This window comes from Callorhinus ursinus, unplaced genomic scaffold (genome assembly GCF_003265705.2).
Source record: "Callorhinus ursinus isolate GAN/ISIS: 27379988/994484 unplaced genomic scaffold, GSC_fseal_2.0 scaffold12, whole genome shotgun sequence".
Lineage (NCBI taxonomy): Eukaryota > Metazoa > Chordata > Mammalia > Carnivora > Otariidae > Callorhinus > Callorhinus ursinus.
The window spans coordinates 55,880,539-55,908,328 of record NW_027397074.1 but is presented as its reverse complement, the minus strand read 5'-3'; the positions used below and the strand labels follow the sequence as shown (position 1 = coordinate 55,908,328).

The window sequence follows — 27,790 nt, the reverse complement described above, 5'->3', positions numbered from 1 at the left end:
CACAAAATCTGTGCATAGCTATATTCTCACCTTTTTTTTATAATCATCTCCTACTCATACCCAGGCTTTTCATACAGAAAGCAGCAGGACATGGGCATTTTTATAAAACTTATCAAAACCCTATGTCTCCCACTTTGACATGTGTTGGCCATTGTAGGAGGATACTCCAAGCAGTGTACTCAACCAAGTAGTTATTATCTTTATGTTCTAAGACCATGCCAATTCAATAAGATAAGCCAAATAGCTGACCAAAATTAAGTTGGAATTCATTAAGTCCCCTTTTGGCTGGGCTGCCACCAATAGGGTTACCAACCAGGCCATCCTGAGGTTGCTATTAGGGACAAGAAAATTCATTATGCCTAGGAATAGCTCAGAAATCTGAATTTTCAAAATAGGTTTATATAGCATCTCCTTTTGTCCTGATCATTATGACAATTATCCAGGAAGTGGCCAGGGGAAGATGATCCACTTATGTAGAAAGACATATTCGGTGACTAAAGTGTCTTTTTAAACTGTGTGGACCAGGATGAGGTGAGGGAATTAATGTCAGAGAGCTTTTGAAGTCAATATTTTATAAGGATATTCTAAAAATCAATAATATCAGATGATTGTGAATGGTTAAGTACATGGAAGATCATCAAAACCTTGCTATCAATCCTTGTTCACTGGCTTCTGTAGTAAGAGTTACATGATTGTCAAACTGCAAATGAACTGGAAAGCTGACACCTATTAGTAGCCAGAGTTGGCTCACTGGACTGGAAAGGCAACAGCACAATCCGAAAAATGTCAATAGTGGTAAGGTACCATTGGTAACCCTGAGAGGGGGTCAAGGGCCAATTTTAGCCAATCTGCCATAAAGATTCTTACAATCTGCCACACTACAGTTTTCTAAGTAGCAGAGCAAACATCTAGGCAACAGTCCAAGAATCATTCAATCTATAACTAGGTTCTTCAAGGGTAGTAATGGCAAGAGCTATGAGAACTGTCTTATGCTCTGCCCACAGAGAGGAATAACCATAGTCATTTTTTGGTTCTATATGGCTGGCACTGAGACTGAGTAGCCAGAGTTGCTTAGTAGACACCGCTGTGTTTCTACTCATCTGAATCATCAATGAAGTAGGCCCAGATATTTTAGCAGAAGCTCTGTGAATTCAGGGCACCACTCAGGGCACATAACCAGTAGCTTTATTTTAGGCTGCAGAGATGACCGAGAGAGATGATAGGAAGTATTGTTTGTGTCACACTAGCACTTTTCCAGATGTGGCTCTTACTGATCAGAAAAATCCCCCAGGACTTTATGAACATTCACAGTACAAGCATGTGAAAATTAATATCAGTTATACATTCAGCAAGGGAAGCCACAACAACAGTAGATTGAATTAACCCAGAGGGTCCCATCTACAAGTTCACTTTAACTTCCTTTCCCCACTGCAAACCTTGCCCAAACCCCATTAGTTGAATTTGGGCATCCTTTTCCCCACCATGGGACTGTATAGGACAATACAATTCTGCTGTACCAAACAAAGCTGTAAAAGTTTGAGTGCTTACCCTCTCCAAAATTTTGCAGGTTACTAGGATGAATAGGTATGGACTTCATTCCCCCTTGTGGACAAGGAAACTTTAGCTTTTCTCCCTAATTATCTTTCTTTGTAAAGCAGCTGAGATCAAGCTAGAGAGGAAAGGAGGGAAAGGAAATGTAGAAAACTGTTGTGCTATTAAGTAAGGCACATTTACTTTAGGTTTCCAGTGACATGGTGGCTGTTCATGGCTTAACCAAACAAAATTCCAAAGTCAGTGGTGCACCAAAGGCCTTTATCAACCAAGTTCATTATCACTTACATGAATATTTTAGCTTTGGGGACCCTCTGATTTAGGAGCCATAGACATACTGCTTTGAGATTGTTGCTGTCAGGTTTGTACACTTTGATTCACTTGGGATTGACTTGCACCAGTAGTCATTTTTTTTTAATAGAATCCATCTTAATCTACAACATTTGCTATTCCATTGCCAAAATAGTACAGCTTAGGTTCATACCTAGTTTCAACATAAAGGCTATGGGAGTTTCCCATGGTGTCAGAGCTGACTGCAATAATTTACCTAAAATTCCCTGCATCAGTTTTTCATTCTCTAGTGAGTGAACTCCATTGGTATTGTTAGCCCAAACAGGGCAGTGAGAGTCCAAAGTTTAGTCAATGTCTCATCTATGGTTTCTCAAGGGAATTTATTTGTCTAGGAAATCTCCCTGCGGGGGCCTAATTTCCCTTATGGCAGGCATGACCCACAACAACAACAACAACAAAAACAAAAAACTTGTGACCTTTTACTGTCATCTCTGAATGGATCTAAGTTAGTCATACTAGACTATGGAGAGACTGAGTCATGAAACTGCTCAGTTGTTACCACTTCTTCTTAACAAGCAGTAAATGACAGGCTTCTCATTGCTTCATCTCTCTAGTAAACCAGATAATGTTCTAAAATTTCCCTAGGTCCCACCCATACTATTCATGGATTTTCCTTCTTTCAGCCCAGTGTAGTGTACATTCTTTAGTTACCTGAAATGGGTTGGAAAATTCTATTTACTCAGGATGACTCATAGGATTAGTTGCTAGCTGTTACAGTGGGGCAGACCTAAGACTGACTGCTATATTGTCAAGGAATCCTCCCTCTCCACCATAGAGGAAGAGTTAGCAACAATCAGGCCACCATTCATGCGTATCTGTCTATGAGCGTACTTCCTGGTACTTGGCCTACAAACAACTCCCTAACACTTCCTCATTAATAGATAATAAAACAAAGGATCATTTATTGCCAGGCTGGCCATACAGTTTGGTTGCTATGTTTACTATTGATTCCTATGGGTTTCCCTCAAATACTATTAATTGCCCCATAAGGCCCTAACTTTTCCTCTTCCAGAAAGTGTGTCTTTGTCAGTATCGCACCACCAAACTGTACAGAACTGTGAAGGGTCTGAGATTTTACTCTACTTGGGAGCTAAGAGGTTAGCCTGCCACAGTTTTATGGGTGCTCATCATAGATGTCAGAAATCTTTTTCCAAGTCAAAGAACTCAACTACTCATAGCACAGCAACCAGCATAAAAATCAACATATATTGTACTGAGGCACTGAGACCAAGTACTCACAGAGCAAACCAAAGAGGGCTAGAAAATAACTGCACATGCAATGGTTGTGCTCCAGGCAGTAAGCATGCCTGATATGCCCTGGGAGGAGACATTATCTTTATTATACCAGACAGCAAGCAAATCTGCCTCTTCCTCCAGAGCAAAATACCATTTCTCTCTTCCAAGTCTGTTTCCATACAAATATCCTTAAAAATTTAGTCTAGAACAAAAGGCTCTGCTCCCAAGACACAGAAACATGAAAGACCCATGGGGATTTTCTCTCATCTCTTTCCTCTCTATACATTCCACCACAGCTCAGAAACCAGGCGCCTAATTCCAGGACTCTGAATGCTTACATCTGTCTCATCTCACCACAGTTAATAGATCACCTAGATCGTAAGTATTTCCTTTCAGAATTCCTGTTCTATTAGGACATATGCCAGTTTAAAAATCAAGGCATTCAAAGCAAAGTATGTTGTACAACATGAATCCTTATTCACTTTTCTAGTCTTCCTATTTCCTTTCACTTCTCCTCTTACCCTTTCATGGAAAAGGTTTCTTACTTGACAGATTATATTCCTAAAATTAAAGTACTGTTTTAATAAATAAAGATTTTCTTTTATTCAATATTATACTCAGTATGTTTAGAACATGACTAGCAAAAAAAATCTGCTTTATTCCAGACAACAACTTAAAAACCTAGAAAAATATAGGCCATACTCAAATTAAATAAAGATGGAGACAATATTGTTAACGTTATGAGAAAGGAAGATTTACACTGTGCATAGGATTTAGTATTTGTGATTTCCCCTCAAATATGAGAATTGCATTATATGATGAAGTTTATGAGTGAGCAATCTGCCTCATATTTCATTTAGTTGATTAAGTTTTATAGAGGAGATAGGATTTCAATTCAATAACTCTAAGATATGTTGTTTCAACCCCTTACCTTAACAGCTTTAGTTAGGTTCTGTGTAAGATGCTTACACAAAAAGATGATGGAAAACCAGAGTTTTGGTATAAGATCAGAGTAAATATTAGGATATTTATAGCAGAATGCACTAATGGTTCAAATTAATTCATTCCAACGGGATGCACTGAAACTATGTCTAGCTCAGTCATAGGAAAACATTAGAAGTCTGGAGTATATACATATATCCAGCCATGTATGATCACAAAAAATTATTCTTTATAAAATGAATTGAGGGTAAGTTTCTCCTCATCATCCTAAAGTATATTGTATTGTTTCTTTTTCTAAAAGTATATTGTATTGTAATTTAGAGAATTAAAAAAATCCTAACTAGTTAATATCAACCACTTGTCTTTTGTCAAACTACTCATGAACAGCATGCCCATTTACAGGATAACAAAGCTCTGGAATAATCTTTTTGCAGTTTTTTTTTTTTTTTTGTAATGAAGTATTACCATTTCTGAGATACATATATGACTTTAGGAATACTTCCTATTTCTTTAATGATGAGAAATCTCAGCATTTACTGACAGTGAGGTGGAAGGAATTATATTTTACACCATAAAAGTTGCTTTCTTTTCTAGAATGCAAGTGATATGAAAGATAAGGCCTCTGACATGTCCTTTAAAGATACAAGGACAGAAAGTCATGCCATTTCCCTCTAATTTTAATTGTTCTAGTCAGCAACAATTTTCCAGCTCCCTGTCAAGGAAGGGAAATATGGTAAATTAAGTTATGTACAAACCTGTCCCAAGACCAAAATTCTCCTGCCTTCATATAGAAACCACTGGATCATCACAGGGTTTACCTGAGTCCCATGGAGAAAACTATTCAAACTCATGCCTGGATTGCACAGGTGATCCCATCTGTCAGTCTTCTGAGACCCTTTCTGCTCTCTCTGGCCTTAATTGTTCTTTATTTTCTCTTCTGGCAAGATAGCAGTAGTCAAGGTAAGCTGGGATCTAGAGTGTTATCAACTTGTTTGTGATGCTTTATTACCTGGCTTTCTGCTAAGCTCTAATAACAAGGAAAGGTGGCATTGGCCTGTTAATAATTAATAGCACCCAGTGCAAATGAAGTACTTCTGTCATAGGGCTTCATCAGTAAGGTCACAGTACAACAGGGGTTGCAGGTTCTGTGAGCATGAGTGGTATTTGCATATGTCAGAACAGACCGTGCATGCTAACAGTACAAACACTTCACATCTGCTTCTGTTTACTTCCATGCTAACACCCTAAAGTACAGGAGTCCTGTGTTAATTGCTCAGTTGCATACTGACTGTTGATGTGTTCTCCACAGAGCTTTTCATAAGTGCACTGTTGCAAATAAACTGCTAATGACTTTGCTTATTCCAGCCAACCTTTAAAGGAAATCTACAACATACACGCAGATTAATGATTCCTCTATTTAGCAGTGTGTCTTGTGACTAGGTTTGCATAGAGGCAGTATCAATTAAGTAGCAATTATCTGCAAAGTGGAAAAAAGAGGGAAGATATAAATAACTAATGAGTATGATGCTAAAATCTCTGAGAACAACTAGAATTGAACTCTGAGGCAAGGGCACCGACTAGTGAACATTTTTTCCCATCTTTTCTTATACCCAAACCCCATAGAGTCCCCATGAAAAACCAAAATGAGAACAGACACTTAAGTTCTTAAGTAATTTTTTTATATTTGACTTTCAAGATGACCACTATTTTGAAACAGCCAAGAAACAAGAAAATAGGCTAAATGTAAACATCATTAACAAATAGTTTATAAAAAAAAGAAAAGAAAAAATTGGCCCATAAATGTTTATTTTATGAAAGGACCTGACTAAAACATATCAGATTTTCTATGTATCTTATCAACAAAGTTCAGCACAGAGTCCCAATTTATCCCTTGATTCTTGTCAAGCAATGGCAATGGGCAGAATGTGAATTAAAGCAGAGAGCCAAATGTTTTAAGGTTTCTCCAGATGATCTAGGGCCCAACAGTTCCTTTGATAGCTTTTTTTCCCCTCAAGGATGACTAGGAGAGGTCAAAAAAAAATTAACATATTTTCAATCATATTTTCTAAATCCTAAATGAAGACAAATGGTTTGACAAATATATATGGAGAAAGACAATTAGAAATGTGAATGGAATTGGCTAGAAAACGGTTAGATTCTGCGATAAAAATACCCAATAAAACAGAAGTTTACGGAACAACGAAGTATATTTTGCTGCAATATTCCAATCCTAAGTAAAGCTCCCAGCTGCTGGGCTGCTCTGCTCCATCTGGTAAGTCAGGAATTGTGGAGGCCACTGAGTCTACCACCCAGATTTTCTTAAAGAAAACCTGCTGTGAGACTAGCTGTTGTACCTTCAGATCTGCCCAGACATTCATGTTGTGGCCACACTAGTGCCCAGGCTACTCCCAGCCAATGAATAAGCATGACAGGGGCACCAGAGCCAGGACATTTTTGTCCAGTGCAAGACTCCCCTAACGGGAAATTTTGTTCAAGGACTCCATATTGCCTTGACTGAGACTTCTCAGAGATGCTCTGCAGTCTGGAGCATAGCCCACTCTCTCCTCTTTCCTTCCTGCTCTCCATCCAGAAGTATCAGAACTACATTGAAGCCCAAAGGCTCTCCCCATGTCTCCTTCTCCCTCTCCCCTTTACCTTTCACAAATGTTCTCTTTAATATTTGCTATAGGTTCAGGCTCATATAAGTGCATTATTTTCTTGTAACTGAAAAGTTTTTGAACAACTGGAGGTACCCATTCCCTTTTCTGAAACTCTTTGGGCCAAATGTATTTCTGAATTCAGAATATGGTGCATCCTGCAGCACGTGGGTGATTTAGTCAGTTAAGCGTCCAACTCTTGATTTCAGCTCAGGTCTTGATCTCATCAGGGTCATGAGATTGAGCATGGAACCTGCTTAAGATTCTCTTTCTCCCTCTCCTCTGTCCCTCCCCAGCTCCCCTGCTCACACACGCATACACGTTCTCTCTCTCTCTCAAAAAAAAAAAAAAAAAAGAGAGAGAGAGAGAGAGGGAATATGGTGCATCTACTTTATATTATATAGTAAACCCCATTTGGGGTACTCCACAGTAACTATGCAGCGAAACCCAAACATGCATACAAAGTAGGATAAATAGAGGCTACGTGATCTCACATAAATATAGGTCAATTTTTGCCAAAAATACGTCTAGATCATGCTGGGAATTATCTCTAAATATATTACAAAACAAACAAAAAATAAAGCGAAATTTTTTGGTTTTCAGAACTTTATGGATTTGAGAATTGTGAACTGTTTATCTTTTATACTATTACTAATAGTTTCATTTACTATCAGATTCGTAATTTCCCCCTCTTTACATTATTCATCTGTTAGATCCTAATCCAATGGTTCTTAAGCTTCAACATCAATAAGGATCTCCTAGGGGTAGTTTTCAACTCTCAAATTTTTATTCAGTAGGTCTAGTGTAAGGCCTAGAAATCTGCATTTTAACAAGCTGGTCAACCCCATCCTCTCCTGTGATCCTGATACAGAAAGCTTTGAGATTCAAACTTTGAAAATACTGTTCTAGACTTTGAGTTCACTTTTCACTATGGTAAACTACTAATATCACTAGTTCCAGGTTTAATCTCATGGATTTTCGAGGCCCATTGTTTTTTAAACATAGAACCAGCTAACTAGCTTATTCTCTTATTCTTCCTCTTTGACTCTAGCTCTAGTTTTGCAGCTAGGTCATACAGCCATTCACTTCCTAGTGTCGTATTCACCAATAACTCTTCAGGGATATTTATCTTGGAATGACAGGAGTTAGCTTTTTTTTGAACTGAAATAGAGCTGAATAGTTTCTACTTATCTTTGAGTATCTGTCTCACCAGAGTATCAGCTTTGAGCTTATAGAATTATGCAGGGGGTCCCCCGTTACCATGATAGTTGGAGTTTTAAGGATGGAAAACTATAGATAACTCTAATGGGTAAATGAATCCACAATAGGAATAGCAGGACAACTGGCATAAAATGTATTTATAAGTGTACTCCCAACTCAGTACTACTTTTAGCTTGGTTCTCTTGCAGGACCGGTTTTCTTCTGAACTAGTAAAACAGTTGTATTTCTAAAGGTTCCTTTCCCTTTCCAAAGATATTCTTATTTACTTTTTTTTTTTTAAGATTTCATTTATTTATTTGACAGAGAGAGACTCAGCGAGAGAGGGAACACAAGCAGGGGGAGTAGGAAAGGGAGAAGCAGGCTTCCTGCCGAGCAGGGAGCCCGATGTGGGGCTCGATCCCAGGACCCTGGGATCATGACCTGAGCCAAAGGCAGAAGCTTAATGACTGAGCCACCCAGGCGCCCCGGATATTCTTATTTCTATTTTAAGTCCAGTGTTTCCGGAAACTGGAGACTAATCAGAGACCTTAATGGGATATGTTAAGAGGAGAGGTTTAAGGAAAAAACCAATGTCTGTTAAAGTGTCCAGGGATTTATTTGGGTAATATGTTTACTGCCAACAAATATTTGCTCACCTCTGATTTGGAATTTAAAGTCCTCTGCTAAAAACAGCTTGAATGGTCATTAATATTAATAAGGGGAACACAAGAAAACCTAAGTCCAAAAGTATCCTTTAAATTACATGAAGACCATTATTTCTATAGGTTTCATGATTATCAAACTGGGGAATATGACATTTTGCTAGAATTTAACTGGAATTAACAATTAAATGTAATATATATCCCTAGTGAATCAATTTTAAGAAAATGTTAGAAGAAACTAGTAATTTTTATGCTAAAATAAGCAGAGACATTATGGTATGGAATACAAAGTTTGTGTGCTTTAATTAGTAAAACACACACTTATTAAGAAGTACCATAAATAAAAATGCCTCTTTAGACTAAGACCTCATAACCTACAGAGGTCTGTCTTCTTTCTCAGTGATTCAGGGTAAGTTGGTGGGAAAGTTTAGAAAACACTACAGTTGATTGTGACATGTGTGGTTAGGTATTTCCTGTAAAGCAGGTAAACGTGCCTACTTTATTATTCTAGTGCCTGCTCCTGGATTCTCCATCTCAACTTCCAATATATGGAGTTGAAAGCTGCATGAAAATCGTGTGTTTTAGTTGTGCTACCAAGGATATGCAACAGGATGTTAAAACTGAACCATTTCTGACTCTGTTTTGGCTAAAGCCCCAAGACAATATTTGCCAACTATTCCACGTTCTAAAGTTAGACCACCTACGTAGGACTTGCAAAGAAATACAGGAAATAGAGAAGGAACCCACAAGGTCCTTTTCCCCCTTCAGGTAACAACCTAGAGCAGACCAGCTGGGGCTGAGGAGAAGCTCCAACTTAGACGAAGTTTGATCTTATATGGACTAGACATTTTAATTGCTGAAATGAGACTTTCCTTTTGTGACGAGAGGTGATCAGAGGACTTTTTATTACCTAAGAGTGACCAAAAAGTCACAGGATTTCCTCTCAATTTCATCTGAGTAGCAGAGCAAATAACCTTAAAGAGTGGGTCTGAATGGGCAGTGGAAGGAAAATAAAGTTTTTTTTCTTTTTTACTATATGCCTGTGACTGGCACATGAATCAGGAAGAAAGAAGCAGTATAAGAAAACGTTTAAAAATTTCTATTGATTCTTTTCTTTTTGTTTGTTTGCTTTAAGGGGCGATAATGCTTGCTTTTATGAACCTTAATCTTTTACCAAAACAGGACTTTTCCTTTCCACTTTACGATACATTCTCTGCTTACCTCTGTTACATGTCATGAACTCATTCTCCATTCATTGCTGTTCTTGGTGTTCATTTTATCCATATTTCACTTGCTTTAAAATATTGGAATGATATTGTGTATCATCTTCTATATGCTCCATCCATATTTTCCCATTTGATGATGCTGGGATAACTTTCTGACTTCATGGGAAGTGTCTCTCAATTTCCAGAAACACCTTAAGCCAAAAATAGCAGAGAAAATTACATTGTAAAGAACAAATAAATACTGGTTATAACATTGATCCCTTGCCAAGGGGGTTCTGGGCTTCCCCACTTTCGGTGGTTGGGGTTCTTAACTTTCCAGGGTTTATCCTAATTCCATAGTCTCCCAAAAACCCCTTTCCCTGAACTTTGGGGTCAGTAAGCAGTGTGGAGTCTTCAGGTGATGTTGAGAGATTTGGTCAAGACCTGTACAATGTCTGCCACAAATGCGGGTCCATTGTCACTCTGTTAATGGCAGGCCAAACGGGGCACAATCTCCCACAAGAGTACTTTAGCTACTTCCTGGCTTTGATCCGTCCTGGTTGGGAAGGCTTGGACCCACCCAGAGTATGTGCATACTATTACTAGGAGATATTTGAACACCCTGCTCGGCTGCACATCTGTGACGTCTACCTCTAGATCTTCGAAGGGGGTTGCTCCCATCCTCTGGACACTTGGCGGGGACCATGGTGCACACCGAGCATTATTTTTAGCACATGTTATGCACTGATGTAGTAGTGCTTCTTGAGAAGGGCCTCTAATGCAGTTTTTCCCAGATGAGTCAGTGGTGTTCCTTGACTAGATGCCCTCCAGTTGCTGTTGGAACAAAGATGTGCCCATCTGGCATCATCCACCATCCCTTTTCAGTCAGGGTGGCCCCCTCAGCCATGGCACATTTCTTTTTAGTGTAACTGGAAGGAGGGACTTCTTCTGGGGCTGTTAGGGCCATGGTGAGGGAAGGGGCTCTGTCTACATCCTCATTGGCTGCGGTCTTGGCTGCCTTATCTGCCAGACGATTTCCCCTCACTATGGGGTCGTCTGCTTTCTGGTGTCCCTTACAGTGCAGGATTGCTACTTCCTTTGGAAACCAGACGGCTTCGAGGAGTCTCAGTAACTTCTCCTTGTCAGCCTATTGAGCTGACCATCCAGCTGGTAATGCCTTAGCTTCTAGGACTTCAGTGGTTGTGGTTATTGCATAACCCACTTTCTGGGCACCCTCTTGTAGGTAACTGCTGCCATCGCTGAACAGCGTGAGCTCTGGATTCTTTACAGCTTGATCCCACAGATCTGGACGGCTCGCATAGACTTCATCAGTCACCTCGGAGCAGTCATGGTCTGGTTCCCCCTCTTCCGTGGGGAGAAAGTTTGCTGGATTTAATGTCCTTACTGTTTTGAGGGCAACCCGTGGGTTTTCGCAGAGGAGCCCTTGGTATTGTGCTAGCTGAAAGTTGGAAAGGAAGCAGTGTCCCTGTGCGTTCATGAGGGACACAAATGCATGGGAGACCTTGACATTAAGTTCTTGCCCCAGGGTAAGTTTGTCCGCCTCCTTGAGGATTAGGACTGTGGCTGCCCCAGCGCCCATTGGCATGGTGGCCATCCCGTTGCCACGGGGTCCAGCTCCTTTGACAGGTAGGCAACTAGCCGTTGCCAGGGTCCAACAGTCTGGGTGAGTACCCCAAGCGCTATTTTTTCCTTTTCAGTCCAGGCAGGGGGTTCTCGATCTGGTCCCCCTAAGAGATCATAAAGGGATCTTGCTATTGATGAGAACCCAGGGATCCAGATGCGGCAGAATCCTGCAGCCCCCAGGAATTCTCGTAGGCCCCTTTGTGTCTGGGGCTGTGGCAGGGAGATGATGATCCCTTTCCTCTCCGGCCCTAGTTCTCTGTTCCCTTGGCTGAGGAGGAAACCAAAGTGTTGGACCTGTTGTTGGCAGATTTGTGCCTTCTTCCATGAGGCTCAGTATCCCAAGTCTGACAGTTTTTTTTTCTGAGCCACTTAGGTGCCCCCAGGGGTTGCTTTTTAAACACACAGCTTCTGGGATACTCCCCCCATCCCACCCATTATGATTCAGTGGGTTTGCATAGGCCATATAGTATTACACCCAGTGCTCATCACAACACGTGCCCTCTGTAATACCCATCACCCGACTACCCCATCCCCCAAATAGCTGCCTTTTTTAACAAGGTCCTCCCAGGTGACTCTTATAAAGGAGGTTTGGAAATAATGTCTAAGCCTTGCTGTTCACTGGTCCACAGCCAGTGGACCAGCCGGATCTGTATCCCCTGGGGTATCTTGTTTACATCACCAATGTCAGCCCTACCCCAGACAGACAACTGGAATCTGCCTTTGAACAATGTAGTAGGTAGGCTTTTGATCTGACCTCTTCTCTGTTTTCATTTTAGTAGGGTTCCTCCCCCGAATTCCTTGCCCCAGTCCTCCCCCTACCTGAGACCTGTCCCATCCCTGGGGGATCTTTGCCCCAACCTCCCACCACCCAGAGACAACAGGGAAAGGTGCTCTCTGAAGTTAAAAAGAACCTAAACAGCTGGAGATCTTGCCTTGTTAGAGAAGGCCGACTTGACTCTCAGGTCCTCTGACCTCTGCAAATTCCAGACCCCCAGGACTGTCTCATGATCTCAATTTTAGTTGCTCTGCTTTGTCTCCATCAAGTGTTCTGAAGCATTTCACACACGACTGGGCTTAGGCAATTTGGCCAGACCTTCTTGAAATTTTTGATCATGGTTTCTAGAACCATAGGTTTACTCTGCCCTGACACCATGGTGATGTCTTCGTGTGCAGTGGCACAGAGACAGACAAGGGGGGGTACCTTCTGAGATGAGGAGACCAATCAGATGCCCGTCTGGCCGTGTCCTGAAGGAGCTTAGGTGAGGCTTCGCCGTAGCTGCCTCAGCGTTGTGACTTAGGATTGGAAACTATTCCGATGCCACCATAGACCGTATGCTGTTCACCACGGAATGGCAGACAGGCCCACTCAGACTCCGTAGGCTTCTGGGGACCTTAAGGGTGCACACCCATGGAGCCACAGAATTAGTCCGCTTGAGCAAGCCAGGTTGGACGGCACATTCACTCACATATTCACATTCCAGAAGTTATTACAGTACCTCCCTGGGAATCCCTACCTGTGAGACCTCTAAGAGGTCTCTGGGAGGTGATCAGCCTCCCCTTCCACCCCAATGGGGGTGGGCCTGTCTGGGTCCTGGGGCCCCAGGTCTTACCAGAATCTGACGTCAGGACCAGGTCCTCACCTGCCAAGTCTCCTCAAGTCCGGTGGGAACAGCAGAGCGGGGCTGGCCTGAGGCGACCTGGGTGGGAGACTGCCAAAAATTAGGCAGGGCGTGCCTTCTCCGTTATGATCCCTCCTTCTGTCACTGCCCCACTGTTGCCCCCAAACCAGTGGCAACAATGGGCCAGCGCAGTTGGGTTTCCTGGTCAGGGAACCAAATATTACGGAACCTGGACTGGATTGCCTAATGGAAGAACCAAGAGGCACTTGGAGATCTTGGAGGACAGGAGGTTTATTTAATGCTGGCGGGCTCAGAGGAGAGTGGTCTCTAAAGGTCTGAGCCTCGAGCACAAAGGGGACAATTTATACACTTCTACTTCTGCATACTTGGCACTTTGGCGAGTGCGCGAAGTACGGCAGGGAGAAGAACCCAGATTGGTGTGCGTGGGAAGCAGAGCAGGGAGAAGAACCTGGAAGAGCCCCAGCGCAAGGACTGGGACTCTCTCGCTGGCTCAGTCGGCCATCTTAGGACACAGATTTTCCTTATCAGGAGAAGCAGGCTTCCTGCTGAGCAGGGAGCCCGATGTGGGGCTTGATCCCAGGTCTCTGATGCTTACGACCGAGCCATCCAGGCACCCCTAAGAACAATTAACTTTTGAACAATGTAGGGGTTAGGAGCACTGATTCCTATGAAGCCCAAAATCTGCATATAACTTTTGATTCCCCCAAAACTTAACTACTAATAGCCTATTGTTGACCAGGATCCTTATCAATTATATAAACAGTTAATTAACACATATTTTGTATATTATATATATATTATTATATTCTTACAATAAAGTAAGCTAGAGAAAAGAAAATGTTATCTAAAAAAATCACAAGGAAGAGAAAATACATTTACAGTACTGTACATATACTTATTGAAAAAAATCCATGTATAAGTAGAACCCAGATTTCAAAGAGCCACCTGTAGTATATACCACTTCTGCCTATATTCTACTGGCCTGAACCCAGATAGTCACATCTGTCTCGAAAGGGGAGAGCTGGGAAATGTAGTTTCCTGTGTACACAGGAGGAAAATGAAACAGCGTGATAAACATGTAAACATGTCTCAACCTTATCCTGATAATGGGAAAGGGACTAAATTGAGGACTCCCCAGTTTTCAATCTCCTTAGCCTTGTAACTATGACTCTAGATAGTCTGGCATCTGTCTACATCTCCAGCTTTATTTTCTCCCACATCCCACACATATCCTGTGGTGCAGGATAACTGTTTTCACTTATCTAAAATACTGTGCTCTCGAGCTCTTTGCATATGCTCTTCCCCCTTTCTTCACTGAGTTTCCCTGTCTACATCATAACTCCAGGAAGTATTCTCCAGCCTTTCTTCTGTGACCCTATAAATTTCTGTATTTTTCTATTCTAGCAGGTAGCATGCTGTAGTATAATTGATTATAAGTTTTTTGAAGATAGGACAGGAAAATGTGGAGACATGGGGGGCAGCTGATTTCATTTTCATTCAGGATGCTATAGGTCTAGTGGTCTGAGGGCAATCTGTATACCAAACACTCACTACAGTATTTGCTCACCTCCTTTGTTTCTCCTGTTCTCTCATTCTCCTTCTTTTATATACACTGTTATTCATTAAGTGATGTTTACTATAACTCTATTCTTTACAAAGAATATTTTAATTATATATGAAAGGGAAAAAATAATATATGAAAGGGGAGCAGAATATATCACCACAAAATATGCCTCTTTGCCTTAAGAATTATTTTGAGTTGGTTATTTTTTAAAAGCAGTAGTCCCTAGAGAAGCTTAGAAAATCAAGCAGAAGTTACCCTTTTGTAAGAGACACTTACATTGATAAGGGAAATATCCATCTGTAGGGAAGTCTCTCTCTCTGGACCAGGAAGAAAAGCATGACCAAATCTCTAGACACTCTTCTCAATGAGAAGGTAAGAACTTAAATCTACATAACTTTACCCTTGTTTACTGTGCCTTTCCTGGTAACTTCCCATAATTGGCCTTCCCCTCTCACCCCCCAACATCTTTTGTCTTTAGCTGAAAATGGTATTTAAGGTGATAGGTTGGACCATTTGGGAGAGTTAGTCAGTTTTCCTGGGTATCTCCCATGTATACAGGAGGTATAAGGTTATTAAACTTCTATTTTTCTCCTGTTAATCCATCCTTTATTACAGGGGGTTCTCAGCCAAGAACACAGAAGGGTAGAAGGAAAATTATTTTTCTTCCCCTACAATATGATAACTAATACTTACTGATAATCATTATTCTAAGTATTTTACATATATCAGTTCATTTAATTCTCACAATTTCATGAAGGTATTATTATTATCCTATTAAAATAAACGAAGAAAAGCACAGAGAGCTTAAGTAACTTGCTCAATTTGACACAGCTGGCAAGTGTTAGACTTGGGATATGGAGCCAGGCAATCTGGCTTTGTGGCCTGAGTTCTTGGGGTCAGAATTCATCTTCTGTCCAGTTAACTGTGCAATAATGGTGGCATTATTTGGTACCAAGAATGTGGCTGTATCAGTCAGGATCCAGATGGAAAAACAAATTATTTAGCATCATTCATTTAATAGAGAAATATTAATATAGATCATTGACTAATCAGGATTGGAGGATGGAAAATACAAAGGGAAATATGGAGGTTATACAGAGGTTGAGTTATTAGAATCATAAAACTTAGAGAAGGGACCCCAAAGAGCTGGGACTCAAAATGCTGAGGATATACTGCCTGGCTGGGTTGGTACCTCAGGAGCTTGGAGGAAGTAACTTGCAGAGGTAGGAACAGGATTTTGAGCTGGGTGGGTTATTTAGCTGGTGATGGTACCTCAGGAACATGGAGGAAAGATCCTACAGAACTAAAATTCACACCTCTGAAGAGGGAGGGTCATCTAGCTGGTGCTGGTATCTTAACCAACTGAGCCACCCAGGCGCCCCTGGTGCTGGTATCTTAAGATCGTAAAGGAGGTTGCCCAAGGAATTGGAATTCAGACTTCTAAGGAAGAGTGCCAGACAACTGATGCTAGTATTTTGGAGGGATTACATGAGTCTATTTCAGGAACTATGGGAGACACAAGAACCAACAGCCACTACCAGGGTGAAGAACTCTTGTTGTGGAGATGCGGATAGGGACAAGCAAACAGTAATAAGAAAATTTCTTCTCCTGTCATCCTGGCTTCTAGTTTCTCTGTAGTACCCTCTGTTGAAAGAACCTAACGGGGAGCCAGCTGGCAAAGAAGAAATGTGGTTTGCAAATAAAATGAAATGAGGCTAGGTTTACCAATCTAAAAACATGGAGGAAGGGACTTGCAGAGCAGGGAATCAAAATACTCAGAAGGTATTACCTGAGCTAGCACTGGTATCAACCCTGAAGCAGAAAAAAAGAAGAGGAAAAGAGCAGAAAAGCAGAGTGTATTTGAGTATAGAAGGGTGCATTTGGAGCTGAGAAAAAGGTAGTTTGATAACCTAAAACATTGACTTATATGTGCAGAGCCTATTAGAAGGTGTCCCTTCATTGGGGACTGATCTTATCAAGATTCTCAGAAGGAGCTGGTATTAGCAACAGAAACTTGCTTTATTTATCTGAAACACTTCTAAGCAATTTAACATCTTAATTTTTCTCCTTAAAACAACTAATGGATTTTAATTTACTCATTCATTAAACATTTTCTGGATATCTTCTATGACTCCTATACTGTACCTGCTTCTGTTTGTTAGGCCACAGATGGGACAAACTTTACAAATGAAACATGGTGTTAGGTGTAAAGCAGGTTCATTGGTGAAATTTACAGGCAGAGGGACAATAAAACACACGTAGTCTCCCTAAGTCTCACCACCATTTAACAGAATGGGTGTGATGTGTCTGGATGTATACTCAACTCTACATTTTTCTGGAGAAATTGGGAGGAGGCAAAAAGGATCATCAGACTCATAGCCTAATTAATGGTGTATCAGTCAGACTCCAGTCAGGCAACAAAAATACACCAGTTTTTTTGTACAGAGAAATTTAATATAAAGAATTGCTAATTCAGTAGAAACTCATCAACTAAATAATCTATAGGCTAACAGGGAATTCTAGGGTGTCACTGAGTTAGCAACTGCAGGATGAGTTACTAAAGTGGAAGGAGGGAAGTGGTTTCAATCATTAAAATTTAGAAGAAGGGTTCCATGGAGTTGAGATTCAGACTACAGAAGAGCATACCCATGAGCATAGAGGTATCATACTGCTGGTATTGTTTTCTCATGGTGGCGGAGGGGGGTCATGATGAATCTGGTTTTGCAAGTATGCAAAAATCTACAAACCAGATTCAGCTGCTTCTAGAGGAAGAAATCCCTTCTGTCCAGATGAAGGATCACTGCTAGGACAACACTCAAGAGGAATAAGAAGCAAAACAAGAGAGGAAGCCTCTTTTTCCTGATGTAACCTAGCAGAATTCCTCTAGTGTCCTCTATTGGCAGAGCCCAAGAGCCTTCACCATGAAGGTAGAATGTAGAAATGTTCTTTGTGGAATCTGAGCACTAGCATCACAAAGCCTAGCATAAAATAGTGGGTTTAGAGACAAGAGAAAATAGTTTAATAAGCAGCACAAATGGAAAAAGGAAGATCTTGGGCTCTGTGTTTGGAGGAAGGGGCTTGCTAAAGAGAAAAACCTTTTAATTTCAACTGTAAGTCAGTAACTTGAAGAGTTTGCCCACCAGCCTACATTTCAGCTGGTCACTGAGCAGTCCATCCTGATGAGCCAGCTGGTCTGGAGGATAGCTGTGGAGCACCATTCAGTAGATGGAGGAGTCTATTTCTTTAATGCTTTTGTAAATTTCAAAAAAAAAATAGGTAAGGGAAGGATGGTAAGAAATGCACTCTCTCAAATGCCAGTGGGAGTTTAATCATACCTACTTTAAAAAAACTTTTGAGTCCAATTTCCTTGTTACTCAAAGGCCCCTTTTCTTTAGCAATTGGTAGAAGATCTCTTGATTAAAGTAGTCCATTGGAAAGATTAATCCAACAGTGACATGTTGGCTGAAAAGGAGGAAGGAGAATCTAGAGACAGGAAGAGAAATTAGACAATTAAGCCTATGATTTGACCTATGATTGTGACAGGAGAACTGGAAAGACAAAAACATAAACGTCATGCAAGAGGGAAAAGAAAAGCAAGTAAGATTATAGCAAATGAAATTTATCACATTGTTTAATAGCCAGTTGTTAATATGTCCATCTCCTTTGCTAGATTCTGAGCAATGTGCTTACAAAGACGTTTTCTCATTTATCGTTGTTATGGGAGGAGGAGGAAGGCGGACTCCAATAGGACTGTAACATTGTTTAAAAACCAAGAGAGCAAGAATAGTAAACTGAAAGCAGTTTAGTGAGAAGAACACCACTAGTGAGGATGTGGAGGAGACCTGCCAAAATAAATGTGAGTGGTGTTGGCAGCAGCTGGACAGTAACTTGAGTGACATTGGCAGGCTCCAACTATGGCAATTGACAAAGTCATGAGGTCCAGTGTCATCAGCAACGGTCATGCAATAAATAGCTGAGTCCATGAGGCTATGAAGTAGACAGAGAGGAGCACACATTTGTGCAGAATGCTTATAATGGCTGCCAAGAAGAAGGTATCTAAACATTCCATAATCCTATTATTAGAAGGGACCACCTCGGGAATAGGGCAGTTACAGTGATGATGATGGTGATAATGTAGCATCTAAATTTTGTAAAGTTCCTTCTGTGAGCCAGGAACCTTGCTACATATTACATATACATTATTATTTTCTTAATCCTTATAGACCAACTATGAAGTAGATACTATTATCAATATGCCCACTCCACAAATTATGGAACCTAGGCTTAACAAATTAAAGTGCTGGTAAAGATCACATGGATACAAATGGAAGACCCAGATTTGCTGTCTCAAAAGACTGTGATATGAACTATGAGGTTTTGTAAAGAAGCTCAGGACCAATAATCCCTTTCATTACTACAATTACTCCTGTCATTGCTCATTGTTACTTCCCAGGCTTAGATGGGCTGGAAATTGAAGATTCTATTGAATAGCTAGTAAAAATGATGGACCGGGCTTAATAAAACCCACATTCCTAAATATATTTGGAACTATAGTGAAAAATAATGTCTATAATTTGTCGGAAATGGTAACACAGGCATTTTAGAACCCAAGAAATTATTAAACAAAACCGAAATAAGGAATCTTTGTTTGGTTTTACATGCAGATATGTGTTACATACAAGTTATGAAGTGCAAATATTTGAAAAGAATGACACCTGTATCTTACAAAGAAAAAGAATTGGATGTAAGTTAGAAAATAGCTTTGGCCTCTTTCTTTTGACCCTCATAATCATTTGTGACCCTGGGGTGGCACTAAGCTGTCAAATATAAACTGATTTGCTCTGGTGTCTGATTGCAAACCATAGGCCTTCATTATGAATATGGTGTTGAATATATCATTTCTTATCATATCTGTCAAAGAGAAAAAGCAAAGTAAGAATTAAAGAGGTCCTTAATGGATAGGCTTAACACTGATGATGTTTTTACTGCTTCAGGTTTTCTGTGTATAACATTATACCTCCTGCAAAGGTGTTGCCATAAGACCCTGAAGAATAGATGTGGTTAGAACTGGGAAAAATTCTGAGTGGTGATAGGGAACTTATCGCTGAATGTAAATAAATGGCACTTAAACGTGAGAACCAAGAAACCACTTTAACCATCACCTAACAAAAATCAGAACATCTTTTTTAACTGGAAATCACAACCTCTCCCCCCAAGTGAAACTCAGCCAACTTAAAAATTACAGAAATGATTCCCATATAGTTTTGGAAATTTGGTCTGGGATGGTAGAGAGAAGAATGAAAAATGAGATTAATTGGTGTTCTCTACTATTCTTTCTTTCTTCCTTTTTTTAAAAAAATCCTAACACTTGCTCCCTACAAAAGACTATGTGACCTTGGACAAATTATTCACTCTTGGTTTTAATTTTCTCCTCACTAAAGCTAAGACAGCTGGATTTGTTCATTTCTATTACTTCTCCTACTATCCTCATGATTTCCCCTCTTCATTTCCTAATCTGCTAAGCTGAAATTGGCTTAAAAAAAGCAGTAGGGAAATAAAAGAGAGAAAATAGAATAAGTATGGCAGCTTTTCAGTTCAGGAAAATATTCGTTATTATTTGTAAAGCATAATTTGCTTAAATATAAAATATTTTACATAAAATGTAAATACAAAAATATTTGCTTCTAATTTGTTTTTTAAAATATCAAGTAGTGGGGCGCCTGGGTGGCTCAGTCGTTAAGCGTCTGCCTTCGGCTCAGGTCATGATCCCAGGGTCCTGGGATCGAGCCCCGTGTCGGGCTCCCTGCTCGGCGGGAGGCCTGCTTCTCCCTCTCCCACTCCCCCTGCTTGTGTTTCCTCTCTTGCTCTCTCTCTCTCTATCAAAATAAATAAATAAAATCTTTAAAAAATATATCAAGGAGCTTCTCTTTAACTATCTGCTCCTTTTTTATATTATAATACCTCTTTGAGGATAGTAATTTTACTTATTTAAAAGTCTCATTCTAATTATTCTATTAATTCTGTTTCTTCAGGTTGTTGGCTTTATTGCCCCATCCTTCATGGCATTGGTGCTTCCAGATATTTGTGATTCCTGATCATGAACTTAATTAAGTGTGTAACTAATATTTCCCGGGAGATTGTCCACTGCCAACTTAAATTTGCTGTGTATTTTTGGTAGATGCATGTTATCTAAGAAGCCCTTGTATAGCCTTAGATTGCTAAAATTTTATCATGAATTGGTTTAGCCCATCCACTGTGTTTCTAACATCACTGACACTATTTTCACTTTTAGAAGTTCTCTTAGGTTATTTATGATTATTTCCCTGTTCTTTCCTTTTCCTAGCCTTTACTATACTCTTATTACTTTATTACAATTTTTATTTTTCATATATTTCTTCAATCATTTTAAAATTCAGGACTCAGCAAGATACTTTGCAACTTTCTCTGGCTGTTGTGATGTTGTTTTCAGGGCCCCTTAACATGGTATTTGCAGGACACTTGGTTCTTTTCTTTTTTTTTTTTTTTAAGATTTATTTATTTATTTTGACAGAGAGAGAGAACGTGAGCACATGCAAGTGGGTGAGGGGGTAAGGGCAGAAGGAGAGAGAGAGAATCTCAAGCAGACTCCCTGATGAGCATGGAGATCGACACAGAGCTCCATCTCACCACACCGAGATCATGACCTGAGCTGAAATCAAGAGTTGGATACTTAACCAACTGAGCCATCCAGGCGCCCCAGGACACTTGGTTCTAACTACTCTCCTTGCACTGGTTTAAAGGTATTCTCCTATTCCCATCTAAGGGCAGGTAACTCATTCCCCACTGCTCTGGTGCTGTGTCATGTCTGATACCCCTATGCCCTGTCATGGTGTCAGTTACTTAGGTATGGCTTTGAGAATATTCTTTAGTTTTGAGACCAGGCAATTTTCCTCTCTTTTATTTTGCCCCTTCCTTTTTTTTTTTTTTTTAAGGTTGGCTGTGGTTTACTTTTTTTTTTTATTTTGTCTAGTACATCTTTATATTTCCATGTTGCTGGAAAGCATAAGATAGTAATGTTATAAAATTCTTCTGTGTGTTCTTTACACACTAGTTTAATTCATTTTTCTTAGAATAAATTAAAACATATGAATCTTTTGGTATGAAAAAATGCAATTTGAGCTTTTACATTTTTTCAAATTATCCAGCAAGTGTCCCAGTTTACACTGATTACTAGTAGTTTCTGAGAATATCAGTTTCTCCTGATATATGCTGTATCTTGGAGGTTGAATAAAAGTGGTGATGAAGAAGGGAAAAAATTATTTCCAAACAGACAGAACTGTAGGTAAAATTGCAAAGAAATATTCAAAATATGTATTTGGGAAGTTATAAGAGGTTTACTAGTACATGGAAAATCATGGATTGACAAATTGTAAAGGATTAAATATCCTTGCTCTGTTGCCTTCACATGCAGGTAAAGTAAGTTCATTAATGTCTTAGACCTGATTTTTGCCTCCTGTGAAAAAACAGTCATCTACTTTTCAGTTTTCCAGTAAGTATTAAATAAAATAATGTGAGTAGTGTATCTAGTAGGTGACCATTCAACAGTAAGTTATATCTCATATATCCATGCCTAGAACAATTGGTCCATAATAACAAAGAGTTGAGGGGGAGGATGGAAAATAATTCTGATTCCATAGTATAAAAATTTCTTTAGGTCAGAGAAAGAAAAGCTTTAGATTTATCTACTGGGCTGTGTAGGATAAGAGAAGACTTTTTGCTTTTGCAAGGTTAAACCAGCCATGCATTTCTGGAATAAATCTCATTGGAATATGTTAGCATATTTATACATTGCTGGATTTTATTTGCTAATATTTTGTTGATGACTATGAATCTATTTTAAATCTCTGTCCTTAATGGTGATTTATCTATGTCTCCTTGCTGTTCTGTCAGTTTCCCCTGCCCCAAGAAATTTTGGAGCTCTGTATTAAATGCATAAATGTTTAGGATTGTTTTGTGCTCTTGATGAACTGCCATTTTGTCATTATGGAATAACTTTATCCTCATTACCAGATTTTGCTCTGAAATCACTTTGATATTAACATAGCAATTCTTTTTAAAACTAATGTTAACATGGTATAACATTTCTTACACTTTTATTTTTAATCTATTTATGTCTTTATATTTAAAGCAAATTTCTTATAGGTAGGATATTGGTGGGTCTTCCTTTTTACTCACTCTAACAGCTTCTGTTACTGAATTGGGGTGAGTAGGTTATTTCCATTTTATCTGGATATTGATATGGTCAGGTTTTAAGTTTATTATCTTGCTATTTGCTTTCTTTGTCCCATCTATTGTTTATTCCTCTTTTCTTCTTTTAGATTACAGAGTGTTTTTTATGATTGTATTTTTTCTCCTTTGGTGGTCTTTGTTTTGTTTGGTTATTGCATTAGAATTTATAGTAAACATCTTTAATCAGGGAGTAACTTCAAGTTCTTCATATATAGTATATGAGCCTCATAATTATATACTTCCATTTTTCTCCTGGTCCTGTGCTTTTGCCATGCAGTTCATTTTTACACATGGTCTAAACCTCATACAATATTGTTATTTTTTTAAGCAGTCCATTATCTTTTAAGGAGACTTAAATAATAAGAGAACACTTCACTTTTAAACTTTTAGCCTTATTATTTCCCTTTGAGAATGGCGGTCTAGAAACTATGGACTGTCTCCCTAGAAAGAGTACACATAGGCACAAAATATGCCCTAAATACTGCTGATAATTACAGGGGATTTTCTGAAAACTGAAGCCCATTCATAGACCCCAGCTTTACAAAACAGAGTGTCATGTAAGCAGTAGGGGTTCAAAAATACTGGAACTGGAGGTATTAGTCTTAATATGATTTCATTTGCCATAATATTTGTGAGGCTTGTGGAAATTCTCATTATAATATATTCATACAATGTTACATTATACAGCCATTAAATAATAATTTTGAGGAGAATGTACCAAATTAGAAAATGATAAAATACTATGTGACAAAAAGAAGATACAAAATTTTACACATACTGTGATCACAATTGTATATATAAACACATGTCATTTACAATGTTTTTTGGCTGCAGGTAAGAGAATACCTGAATAAAAGTGGTGTAAACTAAGTGCTTCTTTTTCCTCAATTCAGTAAGTATGTACTTCATTAGAGGTGTACTGTTTCAATGTTGACTCAACAATGTCAGTGCTGTGTCAGTTTCTCTTAGCCATCATCTCGTGATCATAAGATGGCTGAACATTTCTCACCTCAAATCTTCACACATCTCTATTTTAACAGGAAATAAAATACTTCCCAGAAGACATAACTGCATTTCCTGAATCAGACTACCCCTCAGCCCTCATTGGCCAGGACTGAGTCACATACCCTTGCTGCAAAGAAGTTTGGGAAAACAAACCTTTGGTATTTTCAACCTCTGTTGAAAGTAGTCTTCCAGCAAGAAAGTAAGTTTGAGAGACAACTGAGATTCTCTGGCACAATTAGCAAGAGAAAATATTCTGGAGAATTCATCAGGGCAATAATGCATAGCAGGTTATGAGTGATTTGGAACATTTGTTCTACATATTCCAAATTTTCAGAACTATGATCATAACACTTTCATGAATAATTTATTTAATTGAACAATAATTATCTTAGATTGAGCTAGACATAATATTCTAGAACAACTCAAATTCTTCTTTTTCCTTAAGATAATGAGGTCACACTGGTTGTCTCCATTTCAATTATTAACACTTCTGAACTGACTAAAACATTGATTTCTTACATTAGAACATTCAAATGAGCTAGCCATCAACTCCCCATATCTTCCTTTCCTTTCTTAGTTTCATTATTAATGAAATTTATAGATTATAATGTCTGTTTTATGATGTGGGTATGAAATCATTAGTGTAAATAAATGTTTCCCTTCGAGTAGAATTATTATTTTACTTGTACTTCTCATATATTTTTATGAACACCCAGTTACATATTAATTTATTAATTTTAAATCCCCACCTTAGTGTTGTTAAATTAAAATAAATAAATAAATGTTAGTGTCATTATGTTGAACTGAAAAAAAGTACATATGTTATTATGTAATTCAAAAAAGTGAATCCTTCTTAGAAATATATCTGATGAAAAAGGTGAATGGAAAGTTCCCATTTTCAAATCATTTATGGATTTTTTTCCCCCTTCAGATGTCTTAGAGTCATTTTGGTGGATCTTCATGAAGGGAACAGAGAAATATAGGTGCTCTCTTTAGGGTATTCACTTTTTAAAAAAAAAAATTCAATTCAATTAATTAACATATAGTGTATTATTAGTTTCAGAGGTGGAGTTCAGTGATTCATCAGTTGTGTATCACACTGAGTGCTCATTATATCATGTGCCCTCCTTAATGCCCATCACCCTGTTACCCCATCTCCCCAGCCCCTCCAGCAGCCCTCAGTTTGTTTCTTATGGTTAAGAGTCTCTTACGGTTTGTCTGCCTCTCTGATTTCATCTTGTTTTATTTTTCCCTCCCTTCATATATGCTCCCCTGTTTTGTTTCTTAAATTCCACATATGAGTGAAATCATATGATAATTGTCTTTCTCTGATTGACTTAATTTACCTAGCATTTATCCTACCCTCTAGCTCCATCCATGTCATTGCAAATGGCAAGATTTCATTCATTTTGATGGCTGAATAGTATTACAAGATGTGGTATATTGCAAGATATACCACATCTTCTTTATCCATTCATCTGTCGATGGACATCTGGGCACTTTCCATAGTTTGGCTATTGTGGACGTTGCTGCTATAAACACTGGGGTGCAGGTGTCTCTTCGGATCACTACTTTGGTATCTTTGGGGTAAATACCCTGTAGTGCAATTGCTGGGTCGTACAGTAGCTCTATTTTCAACTTTTTGAGGAACCTCCATGCTGTTTTCAAGAGTGGCTGCGCCAGCTTGCATTCCCAACAACAGTGTAAGAGGGTTCCCCTTTCTCCGCATCATCGCCAACATCTGTTGTTTCCTGCCTTGTTAATTTTAGCCATTCTGACTGGTGTGAGGTGGTATCTCATTGTGATTTTGAGTTGTATTTCCCTGATGCCAAGTGATGTGAGCATTCTTTCATGTGTCTGTTGGCCATTTGTACCTCTTCTTTGGAGAAATGTCTGTTCATGTCTTCTGCCCATTTCTTGGATTATTTGTTCTTTGGGTGTTGAGTTTGATAAGTTCCTTATAGATCTTGGATACTAGTCTTTTATCTGATAAGACATTTGCAAATATCTTCTCCCATTCTGTTGGTTGTCTTGTAGTTTTGTCGACTGTTTCCTTTGCTGTGCAAAATCTTTTTATGTTGATGAAGTCCCAATAGCTCATTTTTGCTTTTGTTCACATTGCCTTTGGAGACGTGTCTAGCCAGAAGTTGTTACAGCCGAGGTCAAAGAGATTGCTGCCTGTGTTCTCCTTAAGGATTTTGATGGATTCCTGTCTCACATTTAGGTCTTCCATCCATTTTGAGTCTATTTTTGTGTATGGTTAAGGGAATAGTCCAGTTCCATTCTTCTGCATGGTGCTGTCTAGTTTTCTCAACACCATTTGTTGAAGAGACTGTCTTTTTTCCATTGGATATTCTTTCCTGCTTTATCAAAGATTAGTTGACCATAGAGTTGGGTCCATTTCTGGGCTGTCTTGATGATTACATACTGTCTTGATGATTGCAGCTTTGTAATATAGCTTGAAGTCTGGAATGTGATGCCACCAGCTTTGATTTTTCTTTTTCAACATTCCTTTGACTATTTGGGATCTTTTTTTTTGGTTCATACAAATTTTAGGATTGCTTGTTCCAGCTCTGTGAAAAAAGTTGATGGTATTTTGATAGGGATTACATTCAATGTATAGATTGCTCTATGTAAAAATAGACATTTTAAGACTATCTGTTCTCCCAATCCATGAGCATGGAACTTTTTCCATTTCCTTGTGTCTTCCTCAATTTCTTTCATGAGTGCTCTATGGTTTTCTGAGTACAGATCCTTTGCCTCTTTGGTTAGGTTCATTCCTAGGTATCTTATGATTTTGGATGCAGTTGTAAATGGGATTGACTCCTTAATTTCTTCTGTCTCATTGTTAGTGTATAGAAATGTGACTATTCCAGACTTCCAGCTCTATTACAAAGCTGTCATCATCAAGACAGTATGGTACTGGCACAAAAACAGACACATAGATCAATGGAACAGAATCGAGAGCCCAGAAATGGACCCTCAACTCTATCGTCAACTCATCTTCGACAAAGCAGGAAAGAATGTCCAATGGAAAAAAGACAGTCTCTTCAACAAATGATGTTGGGAAAATTGGACAGCCACATGCAGAAGAATGAAACTGGACCATTTCCTTACACCACACACAAAAATAGACTCCAAATGGTTGAAAGACCTAAATGTGAGACAGGAGTCCATCAAAATCCTAAAGGAGAACACAGGCAGCAACCTCTTCCACCTCAGCCGCAGCAACTTCTTCCTAGACACATCGCCAAAGGCAAGGGAAGCCAGGGCAAAAATGAACTATTGGGATTTCATCAAGATAAAAAGCTTTTGCACAGAAAAGAAACAGTCCACAAAACCAAAAGACAACCGACAGAATGGGAGAAAATATTTGCAAATGACATATCAGATAAAGGGCTAGTATCCAAAATCTATAAAGAACTTATCAAACTCAACACCCAAAGAACAAATAATCCAATCAAGAAATGGGCAGAAGACATGAACAGACATTTCTCCAAAGAATACATCCAAATGGCCAACAGGCACATGAAAAAGTGCTCAACATCGTTCGGCATCAGGGAAATCCAAATCAAAACCTCCATGAGATACCACCTCACACCCGTCAGAATGGCTAAAATTAACAAGTCAGGGAACGACAGATGTTGGCGGGGATGTGGAGAAAGGGGAACCCTCCTACACTGTTGGTGGGAATGCAAGCTGGTGCAACCCCTCTGGAAAACAGTATGGAGGTTCCTCAAACAGTTGAAATTAGAGCTACCATTCGATCCAGCAATTGCACTACTGGGTATTTACCACAAAGATACAAATGTAGGGACCCGAAGGGGTACGTGCACCCCAATGTTTATAGCAGCAATGTCCACAA

The 27,790-nt window shown here is 39.2% G+C and overlaps 2 long non-coding RNA genes across 3 annotated transcripts in view; both read right to left on the bottom strand.

Annotated features, from left to right (window-relative positions):
• Window positions 1-10,001, bottom strand: part of LOC141373895 (uncharacterized) — an 82,674-nt gene extending 72,673 nt beyond the window's left edge. For both annotated transcript variants that reach the window (XR_012380292.1, XR_012380291.1), the window contains exon 1: window positions 9,821-10,001. This is a non-coding gene — a long non-coding RNA (uncharacterized lncRNA). The remainder of the gene's footprint in view (window positions 1-9,820) is intronic.
• A 3,055-nt stretch (window positions 10,002-13,056) lies between these two features.
• The window catches only part of LOC141373894 (uncharacterized), a 533,790-nt gene continuing 519,056 nt past the window's right edge, over window positions 13,057-27,790 (bottom strand). The window contains exon 6 of the long non-coding RNA XR_012380290.1: window positions 13,057-13,145. This is a non-coding gene — a long non-coding RNA (uncharacterized lncRNA). The remainder of the gene's footprint in view (window positions 13,146-27,790) is intronic.